This window comes from Bombus flavifrons, chromosome 6 (genome assembly GCF_040668555.2).
Source record: "Bombus flavifrons isolate JBK064 chromosome 6, iyBomFlav1_principal, whole genome shotgun sequence".
NCBI lineage: Eukaryota > Metazoa > Arthropoda > Insecta > Hymenoptera > Apidae > Bombus > Bombus flavifrons.
The window spans coordinates 10,489,720-10,512,802 of NC_138447.1; the positions used below are offsets into that span (position 1 = coordinate 10,489,720).

Below are 23,083 nucleotides of genomic sequence, written 5' to 3' on the forward strand. Positions count from 1 at the left end.
ACACGGAAGAAACTCGTAATCTAACAAACAAATACAAAATATTTCAATCAAAACGACCTCGTGACATCAGATGAAGTAGCGACAATTTTCTTCGAATCGATCCGTATGTCACATATTATGTATGCACGTGCGGGAAAAAACGTGTCGCCAATATCGACGAAACCGTCACAAGCGCGAGAAAGAAACGAGTTTTTCTTGAATTACGAATTTCCTTATTCGACATAGCTTCGTTAAAGCTACTTCGAATACGCGTCGCGGTTCTTAATGGATGAAACAAGGAAAACACGTGATCGAACAATGAGAGATACGATCGAACAGAGAACGAGGAAATCCCGGTTTTCCCCTTAGAAAGTTCGCGGAAGACCGATCGTTGTTGCTGCAAGCTTTGCAAAACGCGACTGTTGTACCAACGACGATACTTAAGGAAAGAGCTATGATACTCCATCGGAAGAGTTATCTCTGTGTCACGAAGCTGCATGAGAATGGAAGAAACATAGGCGAATAACAACACTCGCCAGGGTACGTCACTTTGCACCGCGTGCAAAATGCAAACGTCCAAGTGCAGTTGCGCGAGTTTAATAGGAGAACCGGGTGGTGAAAAAATTCAAGCGTGGAAAATAACGCGCCACCTTAAAGCAGACCAGCCACGGTATTAGATGCCACGGTCGAGTTACGTTGCACGTGCTTCCGAATATCGGGCTATTTATTTCACGTTGTATTACGCCTTCGATTTATTCAATACGAGTATTCGAAACAAAAAGATACGATTATCTTTTATAGTTCACGAAGATATATCGAAGAGGAAGGTCGTTTGTAGATGAAGGTCACGACGAAAACAAACCCTCTCGATATATGTACTTGGAAGACGATGCCATCAATCCTTATGTAATCGGTAAACGTTTGATCAAAGATAGACGAGAGGATCGATGAATCGAAGACAATATCGTACGACTGATTCGCTGCCGGTTGATCAAGAGGCGCGAACAGAAGATCATTCGACATGGCTCCGTCCCATAATCACGTATCGTTCGCGTCGTCTGGGCGCCACCATAAAATTCGATCTCACGGCGCGGCTGCGCGCTCGTGTTCCTATTGTAAAGCGACGTACTGCCATTGACCTTGAATTTTCCACCGTCAAGGTCTGTGGCAGAGGAAGAAGCACACTCGAAATTCGTGCGGCGATTTATGCGGCGAAACGAGATGATGCGAGGCGATGTGACCTTGAACGGGAGAGGAAGCCAAGCGCAGTCGAGACGAGGCAAAGTTGAAAAGCTTCGGTGGTGTGCCGGCTTTTCGCAGATTCTTTCTCGACGGCGATTATCTTCTTGAGAAACTCACTAATGTTGCAAGAGCGAGCGCTTATTCCCTCGGATTTTTCGTGGACCGCGATGCTTAGTAGCTTTCGAACGACTGACGCAACGGTGCCTCGACGTCCAGACGCTTACGCAACGACGACGCGTCCCCTCTTTTTCATCCCTCTTGGACTGAAGCAAACGCCGCAAGTCGAAAAGGGACGACCACGGACGGACGTGCACCGTGTGTGCTCGTGAACGTGGTCGAGATCGGAAGCGAGCCAGCGGGAACCAGTGCGAACCGGATATCGTCGAAATTCTGGGGACGAGATTCGCGCCGCCTGGCACACCGTGGCGTCGCGACGCTCCTGTGATCGAACGATGACGTCTAACGTCGCTAGTCTTTTCGGCCGCCCGATGACGTATTTCGAGAACCTCTGACGTACTCGTCTAAAATGAACGGAAGTTGCATCGTTCCGGTATTTTCCATCTCGAACATCCTCTCTTCTCTCCGTCTAATCAGCGAGTAATGCCAAAAGTTTATTTTAGAGCACCGCTCCTCGTTCCGTTTCACCGCTCGATCTCGTTCTCAATGATCTTCGTTCAATTCACCGTCGTCGATCTTACGACCTCTCGATTAGGATTGGAATCGATCAGTAGATTCAAGGATTATATACGAACTGTGTAACGTTTCAATAAGAGTGTGGTATTATTTCTCGAAACAATAGATGCGTGGAAAGTAAGATCGATCGAGGCACGGACCAAACGAAAGTAGCAAAAATTCTGCGCGAAGACTGACATCCGTGGTCGGATACGCGGCCTGTGCAAAGCGCAAATACGAAAGCGCAGGCTTGGCACGAGATAAATGTGGGTTGCTGGAGCACAACGGCTACAAACATACTGTTCCCTCGATCTGATGAATGGATATAATCCGAACAATTTATCAGACGCTGGACTTCGACCGACAGGTTAAAATGTTTGAAATTAAAACCACCGCTTTAATGAGCTTCAACACGTTTGTGGATCCAAGATATACCTTTCACTTTGACAATTATATGTATATCCTATAATTAAGTATAAATACACATAATCTAAATATCTCTAATTTCCTGCAACTTTAAAATTATATAATTTATCTGTCTGCGCCTCAAAAATTACTTATACATTTGTTACTATACTATTATTTTACCATTAATTATTATTATTATTATTGTTGTAACAATCATCAGCTTCTCTTTTTCTAGAGTAAAAGGTTGAACATTTTTTATCTGAAGTGAAAGAAAAATGCAATTATAGGAAGCTAATAATTTCCATACATCTGTATCTCTATCTGCAATACAAATCAAATCATAGAAACAATCGTCCATATTCTTATCGTTTATACTATTCTGTTATATCATTGTACCAACTGATCCAATTATAACAGTCCTTATTAGCTTTTATACCATAGTGACAAATTATACATTTTTTTATCTGACAAACAAAGGAAAATTTGATTATAGTTTGTCAACAACTTCGACACACGTCTATCTGCAATATACGTTCAAATTGATAGGAACAGTCGATCGTATCTTGAAATTAATTCCTGAAAGCTGAATTGATCTATATTCAATCATCGATTGATTCGTCTCCTCTAATCCTAGCTGTTGTTTAATATCAAATACCAAAAAAGTACAGTATTACGCGTGACCTTTGGATTCTGATTGGTACAATCTCTGTTTAACGATACTGGCAATCAAGTCGAGTTCAACTGGCGTACGCCCGATTAGAGGAGCGCGCTTCGTGATAAAAGCGCGCTGTATCAGTTCCGAGTTTCTGTTGAGGGAAGTGATGCGACGATCCGCTTGCAAACATATACTCAGACATCGATTATTCGACGTCTAGCGTCTATACGCAGCGTGATCTCGACCACTGCAAAATGCAGATGCAGCGGCTGCAACGGGATCGACCTCGACGTCACGGTAGACACAGTGACCCATTTCCGCTGCCAGAAAATTTTCCAAGAACGTTCCCAAGACGGTGTTGCGCCCAGTCTATAAACGACAAAACTCTATTCGACGTGTATATCGTCGCTCCATCCTGGACATTTTCGAAAATTTTCTGGCACGAGAATATTTATGTAATGAAACTTTCCAACACGTTGATCGTAGTTGTTGAATTGCCAGTGAAGTACTATAACGCGTTTGATAATCTTAATTAAAAACCTAAATGAAGAACTGACACAAGTGTGTTTTTAAACAATACGTAATATTTATTCATGATTTTCTTACGAGTACATTCTGTAAAGTGTTTTCATCTTCAGAAGCATTATACGAGCCTCTAGAACCCACATTGGTAAAATCCAAAAATTCAAAAATAGATGAAGCTGATGCTGCAAACATCCTTCTTTATTTATACCGTCTGCTTGCTATAAATAAACTTACGAAAACAAATGATTTGTTTCTTAACGAGTGAAGATTTATCATGTATCCGTGCAATGAAATTGAGAAATATATAAAAAGTAGAGCAGAAAATTTCACTTTTTATACTCCTATATTATAGATATATAAATTTCTGTATCAAAATCTATTTTTATCCACGATTTTCTCAAATTATAGGTTTTCCCACTAATACTACTTTTCCTATCAACTCCTCCGTTGATGGTTCTTAATAAATATCCAGCTAAAATAACAGCATTCTTAAACTTGTAATTGGCAAAGAAAATTGCTCGTTATTTTTCTTTTTTTTTTTTTAGCCTTTCAATTAATTCTTGATAAACGTTTTCCTCGAGTCAAAGTATCCTTAAACTCTTAATTGATAAGTAGAATAGTATGTAATTTTTTCAGAGAACAATGACGCCGTGTTAAACCAACAATAACAACGAGTCACAATATTTTGCGATATCATCTCATTGAATGAGCTTAATTCTTACCAGTCCGTTAGTATGGCTGGTTAGGCAGTAACGAGCTATTGTGAGGCACGATTAATTGTACACCACAGGGCGATACAGTTTCCAGGTAGCTTGGAGAACAGCGACAATAGTAGAGTAACGGCAGTATTACCTGACCGGTGGTGTGGATAACTATCGACTAATAAAGCTGCGTAAACCAGCCAGCTAGAATAATCGACTCGGCGGCGAGTTCTCGGATCGCCAACAATTAGCCATCGACAAGTAAACAACATCGGTGAAAGTAGATCGAGCTATCTATCAGTGACTTCGGCAGAACCTCGAGCCTCTTTATCTTCGGTGATCGAATGCTAAATTAACGAGCAAATAACGATACGGCAACGATAAATGGTGCCATTCGAATCGTCACAGGGATTTCGTTTCTATAATACCGACCTTTATCGTTTACCAAATCCACACCGATTTGAAGTTCAAATTGTTGCGATATTACAACAGAAACGAAAACATTCGACTCCTATCGATAACGCGGCAACCTACGACTTGGTTATTGACCGAAGTGTCTGTAACAGATATGGGATACTATAGATCTTCCGTTTAATATTAGAAGATTATGTTAAGTGCATACGATATGTTGGCTTAGTGTCGACATGGATTTTAGCAGACCAGATCATCTATTAAATTTTGTCCTATCGATAACTATTGATTATATGAAGGATGGATTATAACAAAAATACGAGAGAGAGAGAAAGAAACATCAATGTCAGGAAAGTTATTGGAAACATAAATTCAGCATTTGTGAGAGATTGAGGATATCTTCTCTTTCGCCTACGCAATATTTGAATTGGAGAAATTATTTTAGAAGAAACTGTAACAACTCTATTCGAGGAATTTTACAATTATAGAACCGATGACTCTTATAAATCTAGAACAGTAGAATAAGTTAGTCATTGGAAAAGTACACTGATTCATGAAAATTATTCTGACATTTCTCATACACCGACCTAACAGCTCCAATGATATTTCTGAGTAATTCACGATCAAATAATACCTTTACACATAATTGAATATTAACCTTCAACACGACAACGATCCAGGCTCAACCATAGATTTAACGTTGAATTTTTCAACGATTCTCAAGGCTCGATCGAACTTTTATTTTTTAAAACGAAGCTGTAACGTTTCGCTATTAACTGGAAGATCGATAGGACTCGAACGTTTTGTTATAGTATCGCGATAATTTAAACTTTCGGGACACACACACAAGCTCGAGATTGATACCCGCGAATCGTTTAAAAATCCAGCGTCGATCCACGGTCGAGCATCGCAGGTCTACGTATTTATCGCAATAAATTCGTTGGCCTTTCAACGCCATCCATGTTCCATGCTCGAATTGCAGGCGCATTGTATCCCCTAGTACCTTCTTCGATTCACATCGAGGTCGCTCGATATTCTACGGCATTCAGAACCGTGACCTCGTTCGGACCGGCATTACTTGGAAATCACGGAATCTGGCGTTGGCTGGTATCGCGACAAATCACGACCTGGACTACGAAATCGCTTCGAAAGGCCAGTTTGACTATTACAGTAATACAGAGCCAAACAACAGCACGGAAAACTAGGAAGCGGTACGCAAGAGGAATCCCGACGGAGGTTGGAGAATCGAGAAAGGCCAGTAACCTCGAAACTGCAAGACCGAAAGCCGGAGCCCCGCTTCCTCCTTACGGCACGATGTCGACGACGCCCGTAATAGTTCAGTGGAATTTAATCGAGACGGCAATTGTTTCCTATTAACAGTTATGAAAGCACTCCAACGACCTCTGAACCCCCTTTGAACCGTCGCCGGCCTCGAAGCCGTACATACCCCCGGCCAGTTATTTTAATTGGTATCCATTCGAGGAGATTGTAGCCGAGCATTGGACTTCGAATCGACCCTAAAATTACTAGCAAATCCGCCTGTACGAAATACGTAAGCGATGACGATACCGTGTGTGAGGAAATTACGTTAAATTTAGGGAAAAATTGTTGGTTACAGTAGATCGAGTTAAGGTCGCGTGGAACGATAGGGTGGACAGAAATACGAGATACATGGTTAAGGGCAACGACTTGGTAAACGATGAGTGATTGATCTTCATTGAGATTTGATTGAAATTGATACGATTGACAGGATGGTTATAAATAGTATAACAGCGACGAGATAGATAGGGCAGATGGTGTAATAATAGATGCTAGCGGAGAGTTTTATATAACACTGCATAATTGTTGAAAAATAGATGGAAAGTGTTAGTGATGGATTAACTTGATTAGAGGAAGTAGATCGCCTGGGGATAAATAACGAAAACTGAAGGTGAGAATAGCTCTCGATAGCATAATTGACAAAAGTTTTACCTACAAATCGAGAAGATTTCGGGAAGAGAATAAATATTCTTCTCAAGTGGTTTGAAGTGCTTTTTCAGCTGCAAATTGCAGCGAAACTTCCAAGAAATGTCAGCAAACAAGGGAAGTTTGTTGAAAGATTATTCGTGATGTCTCTTGTTCTGTTTGTTTTACGACAGAGAAGAATCAGAAAGATAAACGTGATTTCAAGAGAAAAAAAGGTACAATTGCACAATAAAAATACGTTGTGACGAGACTCTTATTACGAAACACGTTATCAAAGTCGTCAAACGCTTCGAGTTCCCAGAACGAAGAATTTTCGTAGCAGATATCGTAACTCGAAGGACCCCAATAACGTACGTTCCACGGTGGAACAGAAGAGAAAGAAAATCTTTAAAGAGTTCTAGCACGGAAAGAGCACGTTCTAGGTAAAAAAGAACCGAGAGCAATTTACGATTTGAAAAAAAAAGGGAGTAAGTACGTCGTGCAAGAGAAGGCAAAGTGCGGACAGTGTTTTCACGGCGGAAAAATGGGAGAGGAGGCAATGAAAGATAAAAAAAAAAAGATGGAATGAAGAACAACCGAGGGATCAGACGGCGGAGAGCAAAAAAAGCCTTCGCAAGGCTCAGAAACATTACGAAGGTGTGGGTGAAGCAGAAAAAGCCATTTAATAACATCAAGATGCAACGTCTGGAGCAGATCCTTTTTCTTTTCTCTCCTTTAATATACGTTTTACCTCCTTGGCTACCACATCCTTGACGTTCTTCGGCTCTCATAACTCGACGGTATATATTTTCCGTGTCAATGTCAAACAGCTCGTTTAACGAGAATCAATCGAAAAGCTTTGTATAAACTATAAACTGTTCTCGGGCTCGAAGTAAGAAAGAAATAAAAGAACAGAGAGAAAAAAAGGAAAAAAAGGGGAAAAGTGTACGAGTATCGGTATATTGTGTCAAGAGGCTGGAGTTTGCGAAAATTACGATTCTAATATCTCGCTGTTTATGATCGTTAAAAAGAAAAACGGAGGATAAGATTGCAGCGTTCTCAAAGAACATCGGATACTCTTGTGCCTTTTTCTTTCTCGATCGTGAAAAACTTATTTCACGCTCAACTAACAGCGATCGTTTTTCCATAGAAACTCCCTTGTACGCGCTGATATCGTCGCGGCCACGCGCACGACAGATAATTCATAATTAATGCAGGGACTCGACATTGCTTGTAATTTATTCGATGTCAGCAAACCGTAAACAGAATCGATTTGTTGCGAGACACTGGATATTTACAACAACGTTAATTAGATGCAATCGAGATCGTCTATTTGCTTTCTCCGTTCAGTTTCTCCGACACTCTTTTGCTATCGTTCCCGACCAGTTCGACAAACGATTCGTGTTCGAAAAGAAATATCGACGATGCGTTGCATGGAAGTCATAAAGGAGACGTTCACTCAGACGTGGCAAAGGAATATTCTCGGTCCTTTAATTTAAATTACGATCGAAATTAAAGGGAATAATCAATATCATTAATTCCGCGTATCTCGCGTTCTCGCATATTGACGAAATCCATCGGCATGGAAACGCGAGTTTTATATTACGAAAAGAGTCGATTAACGAAGGACAGAGTGGCTCTTCTCCTTGATACGAATCAAACAGCGGCTGCCTACCCAACGAAGGTTACAATACACGCGTAGACAGCCTTTGTGATAACCCACGGCTTACGTCCGATGATTTCATGCAATTCGAACTTACGCGGTCCGTTTATACCGTTTACATCGACGAATATCTGTCTTTATTTCATCAGTCAAAATTTCTGTGTCTTTCGTACACGCGATTAACAATTTCTACGCTGTGAAACGACATATGAATTTTGAGAAATGACCCGCTATCATCTATGAACTCATATTTGAACCATTTAAAAATCGTGCTGATCAAGTTTTGAAATTGACAAATTTTGAAAAAGAATGAGAAATACGATAATAGCGCAGTGTTGAAAAGCCTTGGAATTTATGGTCAATTATGTTACCGTTTTACGATAAAAGATATTTTAAAAGTAAATATTAAGTTGGCAATTAAGTGATTGCGAATTTTGTCATTACCACCTAATGACAACCCAGTGACCAACCCAATATATTGTTTTCTTTTCAAGTGACAATTATGTAGCTGGCTGATGGTATTATGAAATTTACTGAAAGCGAAAGAAGAAGTAAAAAGAGACGTTAATTACCGTAGTCTTTGGAATAATAGCTCAATCATCATTAAATAAGCGATACTACTTCATTTTTCAGATAGAAACGAAATTAACTACAACACAATGCTTTTATGCTATAAACTTAAGAAACGTCGAGATAAACAAACTTGTTACACCTGACAACTCGTTCATCTTTATACGATTTTTTTTTCTCTAATAGAATGTCACTCAGCAAGTCTTCGAACGGCCAAGAGAGCCGCCCGCCGATCCTCCTGAGGAAAACATCGCGGGCTGGTAATGTCACATATATTAAAGCGAACGAAAGACACTTGACGTAGCTACGCTATTTAGTGTTTATCGTTAACTGCACAATTCCGGAACATAGTTCTTCTTCTTAAGACGAGCGACTGTTACCGTATACGTACTGTGCAAAATTGAAAGGAAATCTGGCTAGAAGCAAAGAAAGTACTACATTGTTTTGTTTGTTTGTATGACACTTTCGACCAATACGCGTGGCTAACTTTACGTGTTGCGTCGGGCAACACTCTACCTAAACCAGGCCACACACCGCGGGTAAGATGGCAGCCAGATGTCTTCGGATCCTTACTGCGTACCCTCAATAGTCTCAAGTACCCTCCATAAATCTCAGGAATTTCCTAGTCAAAGTCCTTCAGACCGAACAGACATTCTTTCGCTGAATTGTTCCCTAAAGTTTATTGTCCACCACGGGTTGACACGGGAAAGTTGCCTTTTCTCACGTATGAGGCTTCCCACTAGCGACTTTATCTCGAGGGCGGTTAGCATCCTTCCTCACCCACCACCATAGCAAATAACCAATTAACAACGAAGCCTATTTCCCTCACTCTCTTAGCCAAAATCGTCACCAACAAATTCGATGGTCCCGAGCGCTAGACACACCCATCCTTAGCTTTCCTCCGCCACAGCATCATCACCGAACTTCACTGATTTTTCATCTTTCAAACAGTCAACATCCTTTGTCCGGGTTTACACCCGTAGATCAGTCACTCACTTATCTTATACATACGCAACAGCGTAACTATCTTCTTGACAAAGTTGTTGGAATAAACTGTGATTTATAACTTGTTATATCAGTGTCATATTCAATTAAACCACCTCTATTATCCTAATCGAAATAGGGGATCGATCATTTCGTGGCGTCGATTATCTAATCGTAACGGGAATTTACGACTCCCGTTGGCGTGCTTCCTCGCGATCGCGTCTCTCCGCGAGTGATTGAACATTACGATTGCTTTGAATCTGTGAAAAATCAATCAGGTTGGCGTTCTTTCCAAAGGATTTTCTTCGCGATAGAAAAGGATAAGAAAGAACTTCAAAAATTGCTCTATAATGCGACCACAGAGGCAAAAATGGAAATACAATTCCACTGACTAATTCAAATGATTTTGATCAACGATGAAAAATACAGTTATCCATTGATATTTAAAAGCTGTTTTAAACTCGCGATGTCACGTCCCGTTTTATAGTACGTTTAAACGTAATTCCCTTTAAACGACTATAAAAAAAGGGGTGGAAGAAAAATCTGCAGCTTTCGCGTGTCCTTGCTAGCAGAAATGCAAAACACGTTAAAGTTAAACTTCCACAGTTTATTGCACCTCTCTTTTTTTTCAGGGAAAGCTCGTTGCACTCGTTTCGATGTTTCAGGATTTGAATCTCCGGGTCAGACTTTCTACTTACGCGGCCTGATGGCGAACACGGGCCGAGGTATTAAAAGTTCGCACGCGTCCGCAAAGCGGATTACGCGCGGTAGCCGTGCGGCGACAGGCGGAATCGAAACCCGAACCAGAAATGTTCATCTCGCATCGCGTCACTCCCTTGCGCTCTTTCCTCTTTCCATCCCTCATCCTCAAATTTTACCTGACACGTAATCCAATCCGCGTAACATTCAACGTTCGTACTATTTTTTCCAATTATGAGCGTCATGCAATCGCCCGCGTTTGCATTCCATCGCGAAGACTTAATCCTTATGTTGGCAATTTGCTACGTTCTTTTTGACACAAAACCATGCTAAATTTCCATTTCTTGGATATTTTTGTCATTTACATTTCTACAACAAGATCGTGCAGAGAAATTCTAAGTATAAAAACTTTAGATATATTTATAAACTTGTCTGGCGATGAGAATATATATCGTGAAACATAGGCAAGTTCGTAATGAAAATAACATTCCCTTCGTTAATGGACCGAAATATACAGAGCGGGAAAATTGAAAATTTTCGTATGTGCGAAAGAATGATAAGTAACTTTAGTATCAGACTATATTCATATATAGTTTTTTGACATGAATCGTTTGTTTACAACTGTACTTGATGAACTACAGAAACGAAAGACTAACGTTTTAGGGAAAATATGGAATTGAGACGAGAACTATCATTCTATATTTGATGCGTAGAAAGAATAAACTCAAGGCGCCTAATTATAATTACCAAACGAGTATGGAAATTTTGGTTGCCAACATAGGAGTTGTACAAATTACAGATTCGCGAAATATACCTCACAAAGTATCACGATAACTAATTTTAAGCGATATCGTCGGGATAATACGAAACGTATTGCCATAACTATATCAACAACTAACGACAGTACAACATTTGTTATCGATATGGCCGCGTAAAAATGATCGTCGTGTTGCGAGAGCGTTGAAATTGCAAAGCTGACTCTGAAATAACAATCAGTGACTCTGGCGAGCGAAACGAGCAGCTCTCAAAGAAAGATTCCCCTCGGCCGCAGTTTCACATTCGATTTTATTTTCGCTAGAACGCTAACCCTTCTCACTATTTCACTTCTCACGAGCGTTCCTTTCTTTGTTTCCATTTTTCTCTGTTGCTTTGTGTTTCTCTTTCTGCCCGAGGGATGCACAGGCAACATCCATAAATCGCAGCACGAGCATTAACGCGATTCACGGTTGCGGGTCCGCGAACAGCCCGCAACCAGGAACAAAACAGGGAGAACAACCCCTCGGGAACTAGTGGAGAAAAGGTGCGACACTGGAAACGTTGCTGAAAAGGGTTTGAGACGATTTTTTACACACCCTTTCGAGGGGTGCACTCTGTCGTTGCACACGCTCGTTTAATTCTACCCGAAGAACGCGAGATGGAGAACAGAAGGAGCAGAAATAATGAAAGATCTTTGAATTATCAACGACGATGATCGTGCTGTTTCTGAGATCTTTTCAGCCTCGAGCAACGTACGGTTGAAAAACGATTCTGCAGTCGAGTATCGCGATTGTTTTCGATGGTTCCATTAAGATGAAGTAGAACTTTGAAATGCATAAAATATCCACTCGTTTATAGCGGAAGAGCGCGAGACTGAGGTTAAAGTAAGAAAATAAAAGCGTCTATACTCTTGTTATTAGGATTAAGATTTCTAAAAAGTTGCGAAAGTTATGAAAAATTCGTATGACTAGCTAACACCTGTATATCGCTTCTCATCTATCATCCTTCGCTCTGCGAAACCTTGCATATACGGTACGTTTAAATTGTTCACGAAACTTCGGTATCCGTCTCTGTCAGGTCAGCCTGTTCCAAAAATACGCCAGTCATGATCGTTCGCGAAATCTCGGCGTCCACTTTTGCAACGGAGCCCACGCTGCAGTGGAACGATCGCGTGGAAAGAGCGGTTAATAGAATAAGAGCGGTTCGAATTGGTTCCGGGCGTAATCAACGTGAATTATTGAAACGAAGTCAACGCACGACAGGTCGCGTCGCTGTGGTCGACAGAAATAGAAGTCCCTGCAGACCGTCGTCGCGAAGCCATTCTTGAACGATCGACCAACGAAACGCGACCTCGGGACCTCGAACTCGACGACGACGCGACGTTCGATCGGCGACATGCAACTACGCATTCACGAGTCACGCACGGATCGTGACACGAACCCTATGAACCGATCGGAGCGTATTTCGCAACCAAATGAAATCATGACACTCGGATACGGTCGCTCGTGAGTCGATCGATCGTAAGCGATCCGCACGGGTCGAGTTCTATTGACATCGTTTAAACCAAGTAATAGCGTGTGTTCTAGGGGATAGATCAGAATTTCAACATTGCACGTTATACAACTAGTAGCATAGATGATGATAGATGATCGCCTGAACGATGGAAAATCCACGGTAATAAGAGTAATTGAATAAAATTGTTCGATTTTCCTCAGCTTCGTGAACTCCATCGTTGGATAGATTCTTAACAGACTCTTAACTGGTACGATGGTTGGATGATACGGCTAATAAAGAAATCAAAGCTTGTTAACGTTAAAGGAGAAGATATTCGCGAAAAACTATCCGATGCTTGATTTTTACTGATTTTCTTAGTGATTAGTCAAACACGATGTTTGTGTTTTGCCCGCGTTAAATAAACCGGAGTGCGCCCGAAATATAACCGCGTAGCGTTTTCAACGAAGGATTTCGTAAACCGTGTCGAGTAAATCAGAAATAGACCGAACCGAGATTCGCCGAGCAGTATCACCGTGCCATAGACTCGCGTGGTCGAGCTGAAAAATATTTATGGCGCGAATTATCACACTTCTGTAATTTTCTCGCTCGTCATCCACGTCAGTCATTAATACCTGATATGATAATAGAATAAAGTAAAAAAGAAAGTAAAGCAATGATATGCTTATGACTCATGAAAATTCAAATAAGCAAACACGGTGTTAAATAACATATATGTGACAATATGTAAACTCTTATTAGCGTAACACGGTACGAAGACGAGTTCAAAAGCTTTGTTTGTAAAATGAATCGATAGACGCAACTTCCAAATTGCTGACGAATAATTTAACAATTTCTTTTCTCTTTTTTATTGCTTTATTGCCGTTTTTAACGTCGATACTCTGTAACGATGCTCCTATTTTTGCAACGAACCGTGGTGGCAGTTTATCTTCTTCCAGAATTTATTGACGGATTACAACGGTGAAAAATAGAGGCAATGAAAACGTACGAATTGATGGCCAACGATATTTTATCGCTTGCTTAACCCGCGTCCGACGAAAATCATAGCCGTTATCGCGAAACGAACGCTCCATCTCCAGTTCACTGGGACGTTTGTGAACCGCGCATCCACTCATTATTTCATCTCTTCTATAGAAGTAGCCAACCATGTAATCATAACTCTGTAACCGAAACAAAAACTTCCGGTTCGAACGTACCAACGTTCGTTTCTCATCCGTTTCAATACGATTCACGAGTTCGCCTCGAGTCGAACACTATTCGTTGATATTTTCGGGCTGATGTAATGGCAACAGCTATCGGGAAACTTGAAATTGAATCGAGACACAAATTTGAATTTAACGAGATTACTCTATAAATTGATTAACTACCTTCCATATTTGAAGCATTGCGTTACAAACATTGATTCGATGTACGCGCCACGGTGATATCTAACAACACAATAGATCATTGATAAAGGCTCGAGCGCAATATACAGGATCGTGAAACGATCGGTTTTCTCTTAACAACACGCTATCAGATAATCCATCTTTTTATTAGAAAGTGTTGGTTATTATCGAAAACTCTATCATATATATTCGAATTAATGATCCATGTTACGGTCTATTCGAGCCAAACATGGAACAAAAAGGAAAGCTGAAACGACGGCCGTGCTAAAGCTCGGGAACAATTTTTACAATCGTCCGTACTATTTTCAAATCGCAAACACAGAGGAGAAAAAAGCGAATCTATCGACGTGAAGCGATTCGCAACGAACGATGGATCGTACTTCGAATTCAATCACTCGCTATACAAGCTGGATATAGAGTCCAGCACGGAGTTTGACACGAAACAGAATGCAGACGACTGAAACAAGTATACATATATAGAACGAAACAAACTCCAGGACAAATTGGAGGGTTTTCACTCAACTAGCCACGTCGCGTTTCCAACCTCGTATAACGTCATGCGACAAGCATGTGCTGGCTAATTAAACGACATTATCGTGGTACTCGCCGCGTACGCGTATCTTTTTCCCCCGTGCTTAATCGCCGCAGCGGCATCTATTATTTCCAAACCGATTAATACTGGTTTCGTGAACCGTATCACCGCTAATTATTCTTCACCGGTGCAGAGTTTGGAGACCCGGGTTAATCGCGCTCTCGCGCAACACCGCCGGAAAATGCGAACTACAGCGGCTAGAGATATGGAAAACCGCTGATACACGCGAGTTTTCCATGTGGTCGAGCGTTGAACGTCCGCTCGGCTGCGGCTTCATTTGCCTTTCGGATTCGGGTCACCCTCGTTTCCTCCGTATTATTGTCGCGCGTTTTCTTCTTTTCTCCCGCGAAACAGACGCCCCATTGGTCTGACAAGAATAAAGGAATAAGCACGGTTCGCTCGATGTGGTGTCGGTGAGACGCGCCTTTCTTGCGCCATATTTTCGCGCTCATTTCGAAGTGAATACCACGAAACTTATGAAACTACGATGGCGACGAGGATGTTGCTTTTTAAACGTGCCCGCTAGTCGTTGCGTTAACTGGATATTTTATTCCAGAGAAAGTACACATTTGCTGGAAGCAGCAGGATGTTAACCTAGTTTAGTATTGAATGTTATTCTCGTTCGCAGTAGGAACTTGCTGGTAATAAACGCGTTACGTGGTTCGTCTCACAATGTATCAAATTGATCGAGCGCCTCTTTACTCGTTCCTATAAATCGTTCGAGTTTAAAAGAAGAATTGTGGCGAATTAAGACTTTATCCTTGATACATAACAAGTATGATTGTAAACAACGTTCGCTGCTAAGTGGACACACATTCTTCCATGTGCTTTTTGTTGCCAATGGTTAAGAGCAATTTATATACATTAAATTATCTATGTTTTCAAATAGAACGTCGTAATGTGTACGACTTGGTAAATGAGACGTTTTGTTTCGATAATATCGACTCATGATGAAATCCTGTGATCGCTTGAATTAGACAATGAATCAACCGGAAGCGGTGGTGAATCGTAAACGGGATATAAACGCGTGCATAAGTTTCACAAGTACGCTTCGTATAGTTTGGCAGAACCATTTGGAAATTATTACCGACCTTCCACTTTTCCTTTTATTTTTGTACTAAGGGTGAATTAAAGTTTCGACTGTAAAATCAAGCGTTACAAATTGCTCGTTTCTCTGAGAAGTCGTTGAAAAGATTATGAAACGAATATTCCCTTCGTTATTAACTTCCATACTTTATAAACTTTCAAACGCTTATGCGACTATAGGCGACGAACCTGCCGCGAAAATAAATCCAGGCAACGCACAGGTCGATTCATTAATTATAATTAAGCGCGATGGACCGAGTCGAGATGCGCCGGCATCGATACAGTAAAACAATTGTGTAGCTGCCAACACATCGCCTACCATGCTGATATAAATTGAACGCTTCAATGAAAGCCTCGTGACTCTTCGCCACGATTATTATCACTTTTTCTTCTTTTTCTTTATTTGCTTTTCATTTGTGGCTTGCTACGATTTCACGCATCGTGTCCTGGAAACACTGGAGAACGCTTCGCGATTCTTTCGACACAGTCAGCGTTAACACTTATTTCCAAAACGAAGTCAATTTCGTAGCAATAAGATACGATATTTCGAAATAATACGATAAACGTTGCGCTTTTAAACGACTTCGTGATACTCACCATTTTGAAGGAAACCTGCCGATGTCGGCGCTCGAGTCGTAGAAAAAAAATGCAAAAATCTCTCTGGTGTTTAAAAATTCATCCAGTATATTAATATTCTTAATCCTCTTAAATTTTTCAACAAATACGACTCGTTAGTCACTTCTTCTCTCTTTCTCTCTCGCTTTATTTCGTTCACAATAATGGAAGAAAAATACTGCATAAAAATATCACTGGTTTACTTTGGCTTGTCCTCTATCTCTTTAGAAATACTAGAATCGCTGGAAACCTAAGAAAAACCTGCAAAAAGGATTTGGTACGTTAGTAAGACGCAATTGAAACAAGGTAGTTAGTAGGTAGGTCGTAGGTGGGTAGTACAAATAACGATTCCATTGTCGCGAGATCCTCGAATACTTGAATAACGCTACTCGGAAGACGACAATTTAATAACGAGAACTCGGAATGACGTTCGAGTGGAGTTGCCGCTAAATGATGATAAAGTGCCGTTGAATAAGCTTGACGTTAACCAATATTTAGCGGAAGGTCTCTTACCATTTGCTTCGAAAGCATATTGCGATAGAACACCATTGAGATGGTACCACGCGCATGAAATGTGAACGGGTATATTCGCCGCGTAGATTTCTTCGCGTCTTTTACCCTTCGCTATTTCAAATATCCACCCCCAGTCGGATTCTCAATCGATCGGGAATTCCGCATCGTTGAAATTCCAATTCGAAGCAAAAGGCGCAAACCTTCCCGCTTGGATGCTTATCGAGGAAATAACGACCGTTTCAGCGATTCATTCTATTCTGACCTTTATATAGTTACATCGCTTTCTAGATTCTCTTACTGTCGCTTTCTCGTGAAAAGAATTACACCCATGATAGAATCGCCAACACGCGAAAATCACGACAAACTTCTCGCCATTCTCTCGTCCGGCCATAAATTTTCCACTGTGCCTGGTCGATCGCACGAGGACGAATGTTAGCGGCACGTAATCGCCTCGTTGAGAGAGGCGACTTTCACCAGACGATTCGCGATTGATCAGGCACAGACGAGAGAGGAGGCGAGAAACCTGGCGAAAGATCTATCCCTTTTCTTTGTAGCGATCAGAGGCGTATTAGAAAGTACGTCGATGGACGTATGTACCTGTCTAACACAAAGCACGAACTCGCTGAGCAACAATTGCGTGAACGAGCATACACGGCAGCTGTATCAATAGTTGATCTTTCTTTGCAGCGCGTGTTACGAAGGACTCATGTTTTCCTCGTTCTTTGTCTCAATTTTTCTTCTTTTCTGTATTTTATCTTTAACACGCTTCCACGAAAACCTCTTCAAATTCGTTTCTCGTACGAACGCTCGATAAATCGGATCTGAAACGACAGAAACATGAATTATTCCATACTTGTACCGTGGAGGCGAGTTCAGAATATGAGCAGTTACACGAAACGTTCCACTTACCTGCGCGTGAAAATCAAACATCTCGCGAGGATTATGTAAAAATGAGAAATCAGGCTGTTATCGCAGAGGCTAATCATAACTAAACGTACGCGTATGTACGCGCCGCTGCTGTCGTCCTCTGAAATCTATCGAAGATCGTTTATTTTACATTCACTCTGGATACCTGGGCAGCGCACACGTTTTACAATTTGTCGCCTATCGGAACGTGACCGGTTGCGTCGTGGCTACGAGGCCGTGTGCTCTCCTTCAGCGGCATGCAAATCGATCCGCGTGTTCACTCGTCGTTCACTGATCCTATACACGGTGTATATGGACACGTATATATTCCACGATTTCACCTAAAAAGCCTATAAATATTCTCGTATGTTGATCATCTTGTTATTCGTATTTCCGATAAACCTCCTCTGCTTCACCATATGTCCGCCTGCCAACCTAACCTGTTCAAAAACAACATTTATATCAAAAATAGTATTCTAAATACGATTATCAAATTATATAATTTCATATTTATATGGATGTATCGAGTTGTTCGGAAATATCGACTTCGTACCGTATTGGAAAATCGATATAAAATTCTGCTCTATATTTAAGAAAATTATAGAGAAATAGAAGGATTATTAAACGAGAAGCGAATGATTCGATAAAATCTTAATTACATGGAAATATTTCTAAATTGCTTTAATTGCTTTATAAATTTCGCTATGAATTTTCCAAACAACCTAATAATTAAAGAAATGAATATACCTAATCTAAGATCTGTTTCGCCAATTAAATGCTGTAACAAATACTTTACTTTAAATATTTTCCATATTTTTGCATATTAGACGCGTTCTGTTTATTCTTGCACCTTCAAATTTGCATAAACATTGAGCAGCTAGTAATTATCAATACGTTTCTCGCGAATGAACGCAATATCTGCGTCAAGAGTCATGCGACGCTCTACCCCGGAAATTCTTTTTATTTCCACGATTATACTTACTTTGCATCGCACGATTACGCATTGTCGTGTGACGTAACCGTTCCAACATCGTTCTAATTAATTTATGTGCTGCTTATGCGGCCTACGCGGCATCTCTGAATCCGATCATTTAACCGAACTAAATGAGCGCGCCTCGGACGCAGAACCGGCCGCGTTTTATTAGACTTAATTCGACCGGATCGTTTTAATTCGATACGCCGACTCGGCTAGAGAGATGACACGACTGACTCTCGTATTTACGAAACGCCTCTCGTGTCTTCCTCGTTACATGGAAAAAGAATTGGCAAACATATGCGAAACAATCGAAAAATCGACGTTGCAACGAGCTATGTAAAAACGCGTCGAACAAACGAGCTGTCCGTGGTTTTCGCATCACGCGCGCGGAAATATGCGACGCGGCGTCTAACAATGAACTCGTACAGGTCGACGAACTACGATCAAGGAGGATAAAAACCGGAACGTTACGCGAATAACGAGATTCCACGGATCGGGAATGAATATGAGCCCGATCGATTGATACTTACACTCATCGGTTACGGGCTGTATTATCGCACTGGCAGCACGAAACTTCGTTAAACGGCTCCTAGCCGACGACCCTGGCAGCCATTAACGTGTGCGATAGTCTATATAAACAGAAAAATGCCAATGTCAATAATCCGAGTTTCTGAGAACGAGCTCGATCTCAACTCCACCCGGGTTAATAGAAAAAAATAAGGAAAGCAAGAGTGAAGAATTCAAGACAATTGAACTGTTTTGCTCGTAAGCCATAGGGATAATAAAAATGTTTTTATCTTAATTCTCGTGAACGGTGTCCAACTGTGCTACTCCATAAACACGACTAATTTCTAATATATACCAATTAAACAAGTTCTATAGTTAGCAAGACCTTCGTATTAACTTAGATCTATAGACCTACGCTGGCTCACGAATGTATTTAATTATTTACAACTCGTATCATAGACTTTTACATGCATATTGTATACGTTATGTAAAACATTTTGAAATTTCATTAACACTATAAACAGACACGCTATCGTGATTATATTGGCCGAATTTGAAACTAATCTGTAAACGTACTCGTATACAAAAGCTACGCGATATCTACTGCAAGGATCTCTTGCATATATATCTAATAAGAAATTAGTATACAGCATGAACAGCTATCTGAAGCGTATGAAAGGTGTTAAATATCTTCAGATTGGTTTCAGACTCTACACTCGTGATAGTTGAATTTCATAAAAGCGCTAATGAAATTTCAAAATATGTCGCGTAACGCACATAATGTATTCATAAAGCGCATCTACAAATGTTCGAATACGTTCTTGAGCCTGCGCGCGTACATCGAAGACTGCACAGAGCCACTGTTTTCGTATCCTTCGCGTCGTGTTACTAACCGCACCAAGAACGCGGCAGAACGAGAAAGTCTTTAAAAGTTAGTTGCACAACCAGTGTGCCTTCTGCATTTGCATCTGAATCGCACAGGTGAACGCGAATTTTATTCCAGCCAGCTTATATTTCTACCCTAGGATCACGATACGAACGTGCAACGTTGCCCGTTCCTATCAATCATTCGGGATCCCGTTGCTTGCCACCTCGAGGCTGTGTTCGAAACTTTCCTTCTCCCACCCCTTGCTTCCCTCCTCCCACCCGTTAGGCGACGACGCCGTGACGCGACGCGGACACTGGAAAAAGGGGAATGGAGTTTTGGTGCACCGTAGTCGGAGAAAATTTCAGTTTTCCCTCCGAGCGAGGAATTCCGACGACGCCTTGGGCAGATGAAACACGAAGGTACGTCTAGACATGGAGAACCGTTCGAACGAGTCTGCCACGGAATATTTCCCTTTTTAGGGTCCCGTATTGCCTCCACTTGCATTTGCATGGGAATATTTACTGGACTCTATCGAAAGATTATTTCAGTGAAACGATAATATTTTCTCTTTGAGGGCAAGAGAATGTTGAATTTGATGAAATATTTTCAACTTTTCGTATCAGAGGTTACGTATGCATAGACAATGGAAGAAGTTCGATCGACTCTTTCGTACCCATCGAGAACAGGCGTACTTACGAAAATATCTCGAAGAAAGTAGCATTCTTGGCAGCTATAGAAATCGCGAAGAAAAACGGCAGACCGGCTGTTACGCGATTTTTCTTTACCGAAAGCCTCTCTGGTTTTCTATACACTACGCGTCTACCAATCATCTAGCTTAGACCGAGTCGAACAAGAAACGCTGACATTGAACAATGAAGGCACTAGAAAACTACCGTGCAGCTTGTTTAGCTACTGTATACTGTCGAGCGCGACCGGTTTCGCAGAAGAACAGAGGGAAATCGTCACACCGCGAGCTTTCGCTTCTCTTAACTGGAAAAGGAATTCATCGAGATCGACTGATAACCTTGTTGTTATCAGGAAATTGACGACCATCGACGAAAAGATAAAAAACAACCGATCGAAACGTGTCATACTCGTGATAAGAATAGAACGTTCTAAGCTTTTAGATACGTTAAACTTTGATAAAAAGACAAGTTATAAAATTAGATTAGCGACTTCGCTAATTTTCTTAACAGAAAATTTCGTAAAGTTCTCGCGTTCGAAGTTTCGGCTCTCAGGAAGGATTATCGTGACCAGCGAACCGTACTACTCTGGCCAGCTCCTTCCAGCAGTCTCTTTTTGCTTCGTTTCATAATGAATTTTACCGCTAATTGACCTTCGCAGATGGCGTTCAATCGGTCGAACAACCGCGAGCATGGTTCAGGTTCGACTCCGATCCGACACAACGGATCGTTCGCTCTAAGAACAGGACAATAAATTGCACGAAAGTTCGAGCTAACGCGAGTACGTCGACCTCTGCAACGATCGATGGTGTATCTCCAGGCTATGTACTTAAAGGTGCACGCACACCGATCGCAGCTTTCGCTACAACGCGATCGATCGCTTCGTAGACTCCGGTGAATCTCCCGACCCATTGTGAGACCGCCAAACCGCTTGATAGTCGCTGGAACGTTTCTCCGATCTTGTTTCACTATCTTTCAAAACAACGCGTGGGTTCGGACCAACGATTTATCGACGTAATCGAAGTACTTGGAGAAACGTTTATTCAGAAGAAATTTTATTCAGATGTCGTCGATGTTTCTAAAGGCCTACGTATGCCAAGTAGATTTTTACCAGCAAGTTGCTCACACTCGTTCGACCTAGTAGATTTATCGGAAGCTTTCGCGATCGCAACGAATTCCAGCTATTGCATCGACTCACAGTGTGCTGACGTTCTGTAAACATCGCGGCACGACGCTGAAGAGGACTGACACGTTAAAACTGGCGAACGAACGAAACTCGAGCCGGAACACGTGGAGAATATGCTATACGTGGAAAACGTCCTATATATGTAGATTTATCGTAAACGAGTATTACTTCGAATATCTGAAAACAATTTGCTCTAAACGAATATCCCAGTGTCTTTGCAAGGAAATTAAAATAAGAAGTTTCACCTACACTACACCGTAAGAACGATCGAATCGGAAGTGGAAGGATCTGGTACAAAAGCGTTGAACCGCGGAGGATCGATAAGCTGTGCAAATTTTCAGGCAAGAAACGAATCGCTCGAAAGCACCGACTCGACTAGGCCGACGATCATTTTCTCTGCTTGTTTTCTGGTCGCCTGTTCCGTGCATACATGCACGCCGCGCAAATTATAGAGGCTACCCTTCCACGTGTATTAACGCGGCAACCATTAGGACGCGGTCGGAACTTCTCGATCGATCCACCTAAAATTGCGCGAGAACATCGGCAAGAAAGGAAAGCCGGGGGGAACGTAGCTAAATGGGAAGTCGTAATTGCGTACGCTGGATAATTCTGGGATGCGTGGTCGTAAACTCGATCGATTGGGCGCCATATCGACGTTTCCTGCCGACTAAATTCGTAATAGGAATAATATTCCACTTCTGAGAAACAATCTATCAACAATGAAAATCAGTCGCGTATAATTTTTTGTAAATGGATATTATAATACCAATGGAGTGAAATTGAAGAGTGTTTACGTTCGTGAGAGCCTCGAGTGACCGACAAACGGAAACCATGCGAGATATTAGAAGTCCGGCTATGTGATTACGAGTCACCAACGATCAAACTATCAAATTACCTTGCGAAAGGCTATTCCATTAATGTTCCATATATACAGTAGGTCATTAAAGTATTTAAACACTTATGGAAACTTTTTCTTAATATACTACGTGTGTTAGAGAAACGATTACAACATTGAAATACAACTGTGACGATCACACCGGTAGAG

The 23,083-nt window shown here is 41.3% G+C and overlaps 1 protein-coding gene across 8 annotated transcripts in view; it reads right to left on the minus strand.

The window, feature by feature from the left end:
* Mdr49 (Multi drug resistance 49) overlaps nucleotides 1-23,083 on the minus strand; it is a 75,435-nt gene that overhangs the window by 46,626 nt on the left and 5,726 nt on the right. For 2 of the 8 annotated variants that reach the window (XM_069115317.1, XM_069115311.1), the window contains exons 2-5: nucleotides 19,325-19,423; nucleotides 17,822-18,258; nucleotides 17,510-17,733; nucleotides 16,382-16,660 (exon numbers count right to left, since the gene is read on the minus strand). The gene's annotated coding sequence lies outside the window, so the exon portion shown is untranslated. Of the gene's footprint in view, nucleotides 1-1,338; nucleotides 1,474-16,381; nucleotides 16,661-17,509; nucleotides 17,734-17,821; nucleotides 18,259-19,324; nucleotides 19,424-20,865; nucleotides 20,999-23,083 lie in introns of those variants that run through there. The other 6 variants (XM_069115318.1, XM_069115314.1, XM_069115319.1 and 3 more) reach the window with 4 other exon arrangements.